At 47.5% G+C, this 12523-nt stretch overlaps 1 pseudogene; it reads right to left on the bottom strand.

Moving 5' to 3' along the window:
- LOC120056023 overlaps positions 1 to 12523 on the bottom strand; it is a 34683-nt pseudogene that overhangs the window by 6038 nt on the left and 16122 nt on the right.

Here is a 12523-nt window from a genome sequence, read left to right as displayed (position 1 = left end):
GGGCAGCGTGAGCAGCTTGAGAGGTGTGGGGATGTATTGGGCTGTGTGAGAGGTGTGGGGATGTATTGGGCAGCGTGAGCAGCTTGAGAGGTGTGGGGATGTATTGGGCTGTGTGAGAGGTGTGGGGATGTATTGGGCAGCGTGAGCAGCTTGAGAGGTGTGGGGATGTATTGGGCAGCGTGAGCAGCGTGAGAGGTGTGGGGATGTATTCGGCTGTGTGAGAGTGGTGGGGTTGTATTAGGATTTGTGAGGGGGTTAAGCAGGTACTGGAGAACGGGGCCTGGCCCAGGGCTGGTGGGTGGTGACTGGTGGAGGACAAGTGGAAGGTGCAGCAGGTGACACATCCACAAGGTCACTCAGCCTCTCTCTCTCTCTCTCTCTCTCTCTGACTGCCTTCATTAGAGATACAGCATCAGGAGAAGAGAACTATGACATGACCTTCTATTCAGTCTCACTTCTACCAGACGATATAGTCACCTCTACCTTCTATGACTCAGATCATATCAGTGTACATTATCATATGCATAGTACACACTTGCCATCGTATATGGTATCAAGGTAAGGAAATACTAGATAAAGACTTGAGCATAAATCAAAACCAGTTTAGTTACAGTCTCTCATCTCCTCTCTATCACTCGCGCACTTAATCATCTCAACCTCCCAAAATACATTAATCTTTCCTCTCAACTCTTCTCTACATCCCTCTATCCATCCTGCCTCTTTCAGCACGCTCCTCTTTCAGCAAGCTCCTCTTTCAGCACTGCGACTCCTCCATCCTCTCCATCTCCCCTTTCTCACTCTCTCTCTCCCCTCCCCCCTCCTTTCTACAGTGTCTCTTCCTCTCCCATTGCCTCCCTCCCTCTCTCTCTCTCTCTCTCTCCTCCTCTCTCTCTCTCCTCCCTGCCTCCGCCGAGCACAGCATCAATAGAGGGCCCATCTGTTCCCATACATCACGCACTTCATTTCAGTTTATTAGCCGGGATAAATCATAAATATTTCATTATACATCACGGGCGGCTGTCGCAGGGACGCCACAATTTATCACCGCTGCCCTCTCTCCCGGCTCCGCGTCGGAGCAATAAGCTTTCCAGTCTATTAAACAAGATTGATACAGTGTGTAAATTTAGATATTGGGAATTTCTTCACAGACCACTGCTCTGCACTGATAGGCCGGGGCAACGGGGGAGGAGGGGAGGATGAGGGGAGGAGAGGAACTGGATGGGTGTTAACATCAGTAATAGTGTATTTACAGTTTCCTCTTCCTTCCCTTCGGTTTTAAGGAAGAAAACCCCAAAAGCCAGGAATAATTTAGTCACAGGCGTGTAGCCCCGTTCTCATGTAAATAGAAAGTAGAATGAGAACATGTTTTACATGACTACAGATGCCTGGAATGCCATGGGGTTGGAGGGGAATATATGCATAGCTTTTCACTTCACCCCTCTTTACTGCTCAATGATGTCTGCGGGGAAAGGGGTCTACACAACACAGCAGACAGACATATTACTAACATACAGTACAGTCAAACACACTTCAGCTGACTTTGAGACACTTGGTGCTCACTTGACGATGGCTGTTGTGACCTTCTGTCTTTGAGGAAGGGGAAAATAAGGAGAGAGAAACAGCGTCTGTTTGGAATGAGGGACCACTGGGAATAGTGATTGGAGAAGAAACCCGATAAAAATGGAAAGGGGGGCTTTTGGAAGTGTGTTACCAGGACACACTGAAGAATACTTGTGAATTGGCATCCCAGTCTCAGTACTGTTGTGGAGGACAAGCGGAGGAGGAGGGAGATATGGACGAGTGGCTTTCTTAATTAAAACGATAAGAAGCCTAATTGCGCTGGGCTTTCATCTCCTTGGTAGGCATGGGGGGGGGGGGGGGGGGGGGAAGCGATGGATGCAACGGAAGAAAAGAAAAACAGTGGAGTGAGGAAAGAACGGAATAGAAGATGGAGTGCAGAGAAAGTTCCTGGTCTGCAGTGGAATGTCTCCACTCCTCTCTCCTCTCAGCACCTTCCCAGTGTCTGTCTCCCCCTGCCTGCCACCATGATCTCAAGCCTGGCTGGAAGTCTGAGACAGGGAAAAGGTCAGGGAAGTGACAGTCAGCACTGCCCAAAGCCAGAAAAAACACAGAGGCACAAACATACACCCACACTTGTCTTTGGGTGCTCTGGGCACACTCAGTGGTAAGGTTACACCGTAGGAGGTTTTGGTCTGTGAGGGGGGGGGGGGGGCTCTAGAAAGGGCAGAGTGAGACAAATGACAAAGGCCACGCTCAACGTCACACACACTTCTGTCAACTCCAGGCGCCGCTGCTCTAGTTAGAGAGGGACACATGGAACAACGTCTGTGCCAGTTGAAGGACATCAAGTCAGTCCTGTATCAGTCAGTCAGCATTTTCACCTCACACAAGACGCCATCAACCAACTAAGTAGCGCAGTGATGAAGATAAGCCAGTAAACATGTTCTCAGTGAGAACATCCAGCATCACAGCAAGAGGAGAAGGCCTTATCGGAGCTGGATGAATGGGGGGGTCTGCTACTCTGGTCACAGCCATCTCTCTTTAAGAACAACAGTCACCACAAAGCAGGGAGACATTAATATTAATGCCAACATTAAAACCCAGGCGGCTAAATGGAACAGCTAATGAGGATGAATAACAGACAACCGCTGACAAAAATCACCAGCTCTGATGTTATTTATCATCCTTAACTTTTGTCACCGCTCCTTTTTTGCGTAATTAATATCGTACAAGAAAGCGGCTTCGCACTTGGATGAGTGATCTAATTTGTTTAATACAATGCAATTAAAGGGAGAGAATTGCTTTATGTTAATGTTACTGACTATGTTGCTCGCGGTTGATTATCGTCTTGGCGAGATAGCGAACAAAACTTTTACGATTGATAACCTCTCCCGGGAGATCTGGCGTGTACTTAAGCTAACTACTTGACTACAGTTTGCATGCAACTGTTCACCATGTTTGACACACAGAGCCGGTGCAGTAGCAAGCACCCTAGAATCTAAACCGAAACCATTTATGCCAAGACATAGCAGAGATCAACATGGCAGCACACTGCCTACACTGTAGCGGTAATGCTGGTATTCCTATCAATGTACTGTAGGCATTTCCCTGCCTTATCAGCGAGTCTAAAAAGACTAATGGCCTGTTCCTTCCATCCTACCTATACCTCCATCCTCTCCTCTCACGGCCAACTCTATCACAACAACACAAAGAGGTCCCTCCATCCCCTTCCATCTGCCATCAGCCACAGAATGCCCACAGTTGACAGCCAGCTCAGAAAATACTCAAAATTTATCTATCAGTCTTTCCACTAAAAAGAGAAAATCAATGCCAAGACAAAAGTAGAGTAGGTCAATAAATCTAATGCGGGCTGTCCTCCCGGAGTCTTTGTTTCTTCTTCGGGCACACAGAATGTTTATAGCATTTCAATGTAGAACTAGTGGTTTACCACATATCCTGCAGACACAAGTGCTTACTGTGTTGAATTGCAATACCTGTACCAGAGTATTTGAATACACAGAGTCCCACATGTCAACACCTTGATTGGAACATATCATTAGAATGGAAGTGTAGCCTTACCATAGGGGAAATGGAACAAGGGGAGGGTGAATGGTAGAGCCGTGAGGGGAACATGACATGGGAGGGGCAATGTGTTGTGACCGGAGGTGAAATGTGACATTGGGGAGGGTGATAGGGAAGGAATGCTTAAATCACTAGTGATGGCTGCCTGCCTGGAAAATAAGGCACACTGCTGGCTGACTGTCTGTCTGTCTGTCTTGTCTGTCCTGCAGACTCTAGTTTCACCTCAGCTGAGAGGTTAAGACTGACAAAACTTTAAAACCTAACACGTGCGTGAGCACACACACACAAATGTAAAAAATATTTGCAGATTGAATGACAAATCCGGCCATAGAACAAACTACACACAAAGTCAACGGACCACAGACTAATGATTGTGGGAAAAAAATTGATAAATGAGAGTATCGCAATATTATTTTGGGAAGATATTATATTGATTCTATAACTCCAAGTATCAAAACAAAATCAAATATATAGTATATGAGGAAAGAATTCAGACCCATTGACTTTTTCCACATTTTATTACCTTACAGCCTTATTCTAAAATTGATTAAATAGTTTTTCCCCCTCATCAATCTACACACAATACCCCCATAACGACAAAGCAAAAACAGGTTTTTAGACATTTTTGGAAATGTATGAAAAAAAAACGGAAATATCACATTTACATAAGTATTCAGACCCTTTAATCAGTACTTTGTTGAAGCACCTTTGGCAGCGATTACAACCTCGAGATGTTTTGGGTATGACGCTACAAGCTTGGCACACCCATTCTTTCTCCCAATCTTCTCTGCAGATCCTCTCAAGCTCTGTCGGTTGGATGGGGAGCGTCGCTGCACAGCTATTTTCAGGTCTCTCCAGAGATGTTCGATCGGGTTCATGTCCGGGTTCTGGCTGAGCCACTCAAGGACATTCAGAGACTTGTCCCGAAGCCACTCCTGCGTTTTCTTAGCTGTGTGCTTAGGGTCGTTGTCCTGTTGGAAGGTGAACCTTCGCCCCAGTCTGAGGTCATGAGGGCTCTGGAGCACGTTTTCATCAAGGACCTCTCTGTACTTTGATCTGTTCATCTTTACCTCGATCCTGACTAGTCTCCCAGTGCCTCCAGCTGAAAAACATGCCAGTAGAAACATCTCAAGGATGATCAATGAAAACAGGATGCACCTGAGATAAATTTCAAGTCTCATAGCAAAGGGTCTGAATACTTATGTAAATAAGGTATGTTTTTTATTCTTAGTAAATTTGCAAACATTTCTAAAAACCTGTTTTCTCTTTGTCATTATGGGGTATTGTTTGTAGATTGATGAGGAATAAAATCAATTATAGCATAAGGCTGTAACGTAACAAAATGTGGGAAAGGGAAAGGGGTCTGAATACTTTCCAAATGCACTGTAGTGTATGTGTGTTTGCACTTGTAGTGCATGTGCGTGCGTGCGTGCGTGTGTGCGTGCGTGCGTGCGTGTGTGTGTGTGTGGTAAAGTAATGGTAATGAACCTGGCTCTGTGAGAGGTTCTGCTCTCCTCTCTGCCCTGAGATGAGCTGAGGGAGGATGAGCTCCACTCCTCTCCTCTCCTCCTAGTTAACATTCTCCCCTCTCCCTCCAGTGGCCTGCACACCCACATCCAAGCCTGCCTGTTATTTACGAGCACAGCAAGGCTAATGTGCAGTCCCCAAACAGTGCTTACCCGAGCACTGGCAACTTTTAGGACGCCTCCATTATTCATAAGTATGTGCACGCAGCATTTGGAAAATTGCTAATGCTTTCCCTCCCAGCCATCTTTATTTATTGATATATTTATTTATTTATTGTTTTTCAGCGCATAATCCATTCCCGGGGAAAAAGAGTGAGCTGTCCTGCTAGACCGCCGGAGACCAGCTGAACCCCACTTCTCCCAGTTTCTCCCTCTCTCCATTTCTATCTCTGTAGCCCTACCGCTAATAAAATTAATGGTCTTGTTTACGAGGGACAGTCTTAAGGACTCCACTGGCACAATGGAAAAACCTTATTAGTAAGAGCCTAACCACACAGGCAGGCAGCCTGCACACAAACACCAGAGGCAGACGAAATCTGACCACAACAGTCAATATCTCACGGAGGGAGTCGAAGATAACGATCCATCCACAACATTGGTTATGAATTCATGATGGCGTTAGGCCTTGGCAGGATTCCTCACACCGTCTGCGTGCTTGTGTGTCACCAGGTTGAAAAGATGTTAAGATCCTGATAGAGGGATGAGACTAGTGGAGGCAAGGTTTCAGTTACTACGTCCAGAGACCGGCTCATCATTACTGCTGTATACTTGGGAGGCCATTGGCATGGTAGACCCCAGTCAAACAGTCAGTAACTCTAAACCAGTGTGAATGATCTGCTCAAAAGGTAGCCCGGAGTCCCTGGCCAGTTAACGAGACTGGCACACACTGTCCCTCTCCTTGGTAGGTAATCTAGCAGACACAGACAGCTGAAAGGGAGCTACTGAGGAGTACGTTTGAAAGCAGGGCAGATTGGAGGAGAGGAGAGGCCGAGTGAGTGAGTTGACACAAAGAGAAGTGAGGAAAATCAATGGGAACAAACGTGGTGTGGAGATGGGCGCAAAGTGAGCGCTCAACAGGGTGACAGCTTATCCATAGAGGTGCCAGTCAGGCTGCAGCAGGGCCACACTTACCCAATTAAAGAGACCGCCAGGCAAACAGAAACCATGTTGACCTCTTGGCTCTCCCTGTTCTTTTCTCTTCCTCCCTCTCTTCCTTGCTTTCTTCCTCTCTCATCCTCTCTCCTTCTTCCCTCTCTCCTTCCCCCCGCTCTGCCTGAGGGAGTCTGTGTGTGTGGTAAAGGGTAAGCACACAGGGTCAAATCCAATAGGAGGATGAGAGGGTTAAGAGTTGAGATGGTGAGAGACAGACAGCTAGTTCAGGTGAGGGTAAAGAAAGGGAGGGAGGGAGGGATGGAGGAGGAGTGTTAGATGGAGAAGCGAGCTGGCGTAGAGGGGGAGAGTGTAAGAGGGGGAGTAGGTGTGAGGGTGAAAAGGGTATGAGTGTGAGAGGAAGTCGGTGGAAGTGAGGGATAGTGTAAGTAGTACTCGTCTTGAAACTCACACCTTTTCACACTGCCTACCAACAGAGCCAAGATCACACATAGTGACAAACAAAGAACCATGCACTGGACAGGGAATAGCATTGTGAAAACTGACACCGTGTCATGAGTTTATCATTACAGTAAGGCCCTCTGCACACATTCTCCAGTCTCCCTATTCAAATACATGAACTGGCCACAAGCCTTCAGATGAGGTGACATCAGATCTGACACTCCTAACACCTAGAAGGGCAGCAGAATAGAGTGAATAGGCCTGGGCATATAGGGTATGTCAAAGTAAATGTAAAGTAGTGCTGTAGTGAGCAGAGGAGGCTGCTGGGACAAGCTATAGGAGGACAGGCTCATTGTAATGGCTGGAATGGAATAAATGAAACGGTATCAAACAAATCCAACAAATGTTTGACTCCGTTCCATTTATTCCAGTCCAGCCATTACAATGTGCACGTCCTCTTATAGCTCCTCCCACCAACCTCCGCTGGTAGTGAGGATATAGCTGCCTATGGAGCTGGTGGATGCAGGGTCGCCATGGCAAGCAGGCTGCCTGAGGTGATGGTGCGTGTGACTGTGTGTGTGTGTGCATGTGTATGTAGGATGGAGCAGGCAGGCAGGCAGGCAGGCAGGCAGGCAGGCAGGCAGGCAGGCAGGCAGGCAGGCAGGCAGGCAGGCAGGCAGAGGCAGGCAGGCAGGCAGGCAGGCAGGCAGGCAGGCAGGCAGGCAGGCAGGCAGGCAGCTTGGCAGTAGCAGTGGCTGGCTAGGGGACTGACTGGCTGGCTGGCCTGTCTGCTGGGAGCTGATTGTGCTGGCTCTCATTATCCGGCCAGTGGGCCTAATGGAGTGTGACAGCAGCGTGCGGCGCACTGGAACTCTGTCCTTCCAGCCCTAAAAGCCAATTAAACCCACTCCACCCTGCCAGCTCCCGCCTTCCTCCCTGCCAGCTCTCCCTAACTCTCTCCCTCTCTGCCCCTGCAGCCCCCTCTCCATCTGTACCTCCTCCACTCTTTCTTGCCCACTTCTCTCCATTCTTTATCCCTGCCCATCTCTCTCTCTCTGAGCAGCTCCTCTCTCCCCGTAGCCCTGTTCTAAAGCAGGGCTCCTTGGGGGAATGCACTGGGCCAGAGAGGGCCTAGTCGGCCTCTGCACCACTGACAGCTCTGCTCTTCTTCTCCCCAACCCACAGAGGAGTCACAACCACTTAGAGAGGAGAAATGCCTCCCAGCACCAAAAACACACAACCTCCATTTATCACAAGCCAGTCACTGAAGGGGAGCGAGACGCCTTCTTCCTAAATGTTTAAATACAGCTCCTGGAGAAAGAGAGGTCAGGACAAGCGTAGTTCTGACAATGTGCCTCATCCAGTGTTCTGGGTGTGATTGGTGAAGTAGAGAGAACATGATGAACCCTAGCCAATATTTCACATGAGCTAGTGGTCATGTGAAATATTCACTAGTCTTTCGCAGCCCTCTCGTAGTATTGTATCATCAGGCTGTCCCTCAAGTTATGAGCCTGTGTCCTGTAGCTGCATACCAGTCAATAAATCACGAGATGACAGTGTGTTCCTGACAGACACTGTACTGTACCTGTTTTGAACCAGCCGTCCTCAGTGAAAGACTCCCTGGTGGCCTCTGGTTTGTTCCAGTACTCTGTGAAGACCTGGTCTCCTCGCACCATCAGCTCCCCCTCCTTCCCCTCCAACGCACCTAAAGACAGACACACACACACACACTACAGTGGGTGGCTAAGACAGACAGGGTCCTGGACATGCTAACCGTATACGTTTTTTAACAACATGAACATTCTCCTTAGACAGATATTTTTTTCCTACAGAATCTGGAAGTTCTACTGTATCTATGGATGTGAGTGTTTCTGACTGCTGAATACCTGAGTTTCTCTGCTGTTGCCCTCGGCGACGGTGGTGCTGGCTGCTTTCGTCATGACGATGCAAACCTCCACTCCTGAAAGAGGGACACCGACTGCACCTGCACACACACAAACACATACAACGCTAAATACTCACATCATGCATGCACAATGGAACGAATTACACTCTCACAATTAATGCGAATGGTTTTAAATAAAAAACATTTTCACGCCCAAAATATTTGCATCAACAAATACAAATGAAAATATAGTGATTTAATGACAATCCTTCTCCTACACATATGAATGCACACACATTCCCCTCTCCTGAGGCATTTTTTCCTTCTGTCTGACCTATAGAGAGATAAGCTCTAATGACTGCCTCCGCCAAAAGAGAAGGAAACCTTTGTGTAGCCTGCTTTCTCTCTCTCTGTGTGACACTGTGGGCCATGTCATTTCACAGGCCACTGCTCTCCCAATAAAGAACAGGGCAGACAGGCCATGATTACAAAATAACTCCCTGCTTCATATTGATCTAATCAACTTTAGCCCTGATTGGCAATGCCAATCAAACACACTCCGTTTCCACTTCATCAGCAGAGCGAGAAGCACAGCGATACAAACTCTCTTCCCATCGTTTCAAAACCAGACCAGCCTAGTTTATCTCTGTCAAGTCAGTCTTCTCTCTAAAGCCACTTCCTGTCCTATCCCTCCTGCCACCGTCCCCTTCATTCAAGGTTTTTTTGTGTGAGAGGATGACGTCCATCTCAGTCCCTGTCTTTTTGTTTTTCTCCCAGGGTTGTGTCCCAGTGAGCTGGGTAATCGTCAGCGTGTCCTCATCGCTCCTCACCCTCCAAACACAGCAGAAAGCTGCCAACGACGGGGTGATAAAAAGAGCTTTCTCCCCTCAATCACAAAACTAACCAAAATCCATTTATACTTGAGCCCGAGCAATCTCTCGCGCTTCCCCTCTTGGTCTCCCTCGCTTTTTCTCTCCATTCAGGAAGGAGGCCAGACATATTTTGGAGCCATGTAACATTCAAGTCACCGTTACTTTACTGAGAATTGAGATTGACTGCCACTTCAAAGGCTACAGGCAGAACAGAAAGACTGGAGGGGAATTACAAAAAGGGGACGAGGGCTAAACGAGTGACTAGAAACTCAAAATAGAAGATAGAAATATTACAGAGCCGTGCTCTACCCACATTCCACACAGGGAACAATTACTAACCATGCAGGGGAATGAGGACAGCATTGAGAGGGACATAAGGTTGTTGAGTGACAGCTGGAAATGGCTAATGAACTGATACGGCCAACATCAGCCCTCTGCCGAAAATAGCAGAAATAATCAATTCAAACAATAACAACAACAACATTGCAGTGGTATTAGGAATAAGATAACATCTTATTATGCTGACGTCCTCATTACTGCCCTTTTCTTCATGCCTATTAAAGCAGAGTTGAATTAATATAGCTTTATAGATATACAGTAAGTGTGTGTGTGTGTGTGTGTGTGTGTGTGTGTGTGTGTGTGTGTGTGTGTGTGTGTGTGTGTGTGTGTGTGTGTGTGTGTGTGTGTGTGTGTGTGTGTGTGTGTGTGTGTGTGTGTGTGTGTGTGTGTGTGTAGTGGAATGTAGCTGGCCCTGTGGCGACAGCCCTGTCAGAAACACAATGGCTCCCCTGACTGCACAGAGGCCCATTAACAAGGCTCCATCAGTGGGCCCATCTGAACCTCTAATTACGACTGCAGCATCAGCCATGCCAGCCAGCCACACACTCAACCAGCCAGCTAGAGTTTTCAAATGAGACCAGCCAGGCAGAGAGGAGGAGGAAAAGGAGAGGCGAGGATGGAGGGAGGGAGGGAGGGAGGGGGGGAGAGGAGCAGAGAGCTGTGTGCGGTGCAGCTCCAAACCTGCCTTCCCCATGCATAATTCAGCAGCCTTCCTTCACGCTGTGCTCTCTCTGGGCTGCCCTGGGGAGCTGACAGCCCTGCGCCCCCTGGAGCCCTGCTGGAGCACTGCTGCTCAAACCCCCCAACAACCTCCCCACAACCTCCCCCAAACACAAAGCACAAGGAAGGGAGAAAGTGAGATGGAGAGGGGAGAGAGAGCGGGAAAGGGGAGAGGAGAGAAGGGGGAGGGGGGAAAGGGTGTGAAGTGAAAGGGTGGGGGTTGAGATGCTCAAAGTCATTCTGCTGAAAGGGGACATGTGTCTCCTGACAGGGCTGGTGTTAGAGGGGGAAAACAAAAGAGGAAAAAAAACAGAATGAAAAAAATACAAATGAGATGGAGATGAATAGATTAAGAGAGAGACATAGCTTTAGGGTATAGCCTACTCCTCAGTGTGAAGCCAAACATTAATCAAATTACGACCACCAACATGATACAAATATCACCAATATTCTTGTATTATTACAAAACTGTGTGTATACTCACTCATAAAATAACAATACGTCTTTAAAAGACTGTCATAAATAAACTCATAATAAAACACAAGTTGATTAGTTAACAGTTGACAGTTGTTTTGAAGGGGTGGAGTGACGTGGAGGAAGGGGGGGGGGGGGGACTGGAGTGTTCTTTTCTGAGAGCTCTATGGTTGTTATTGATTTGTTTTACCTACTTTAAAAGGAGACGGCATCGCACACGCTCTTCCACAAGTGTCTCAGACTGCTGCTGGAAAGACGTCGATGCGACCGCAACGTCTCAGAGCTGGTCTTAATAACCACCTCCCAGGATTAAATAGAACCTGCCTCTTTATTTCAAACAAGCGCTCACAACAACAGACACCGCATTAGCTGGGCTACTGACAGTCAAATTAGCCTGCCTTGTCATACCGCTGCTTTGAAGATCCTCCACTCAAAAAGACTAGAAGGGGAACGGAAAGACTAAACAAAGGAACACAGCCCTCCAGTCACCGGAGGATCGAACCAGAAACAACAACAGCAGCATAGAGCTTTGATACCTGGAATGAGAACATAGGTAAACCAGACAGAAATAGTCTGATCAACACCATGTTCCTCAGACAACTGAGACAACTGTCAGACAGGGCAAAAAGATAGCGCTCCAACAGAGCCTAATGACTGTCTGCATGTTGTAATATGAATTAAAGACAGTCTCACTGTCATATAGTTTCTGGATGTGTGTGAGGTTATGCCATCACTGTACAAAGGAAAATGGTGGTGGTCAATGGTGTGTGTACCTGGGATGCGAGGACCCTTCAGGGGGTTGGACAGGACCATGCCTATCTCTGTCATGCCGTAGCGCTCCAACGGGGTGTGTCCTGTGATCTCCTCCCAGCGTAGCAGGGTGGGCTGAGGCAGGGGGTGGACGAGCCAGACACCATCAGCCTGGGGTTAGAGGGGGCAGTCTGGGTCACACTCAGTAAAGGCCCAGTCTCTGATGAAGCCATCTCTTTTCAATGGCCTTAGCATTGACTGGAGTAGCTTCAGGTGGGAGAAGGGTTGGAAGGGAGGGTATATTACTGTAAACCTTCTAAGTTTACCAGTGAACTACCAGAATTTGGTGACTTTCAAGTTTTGGGGTGAATTTTGCAAGATGACATCTAGTGGCCTTTTGGGGTACTTCAGATTATTACATGTGTCTAATTATCTCTGGCCCTGTGTGGCCTTATCAAATGATGACAAAGCTGTAAAACATTATCTTAAATCAGGATTCCCCAACTAGCGGACCATGAGCCAAATTTGGCCCGCGGTTGGTTTTATTTCACCCCCCCAACCAAGGTTTAAAATTATTATGTTTTAGTCAAATATGATATCTGTTTGGGTTTCTTGCGGTCAATTTGCAGTCTACAAATTATTTGTAATTATGTTCCGGCCCCCAAACCATCCGCTCAAGAAATGTTTTTATCGGCCTGTGGCCTAAATATAAACCATCAACTTAGTGAATACCATTGGTGTTTGAAGAGCGACTGCCCCTGAAAAGCAACTTCTCGCTTTGAAAACAGCCAATGTGGCATCGA

This window comes from Salvelinus namaycush, chromosome 1 (genome assembly GCF_016432855.1).
Source record: "Salvelinus namaycush isolate Seneca chromosome 1, SaNama_1.0, whole genome shotgun sequence".
Taxonomy (NCBI): Eukaryota; Metazoa; Chordata; class Actinopteri; order Salmoniformes; family Salmonidae; genus Salvelinus; species Salvelinus namaycush.
The sequence above is the reverse complement of the archived record's forward strand: the minus strand, read 5'-3'. Positions and strand labels throughout refer to the sequence as shown.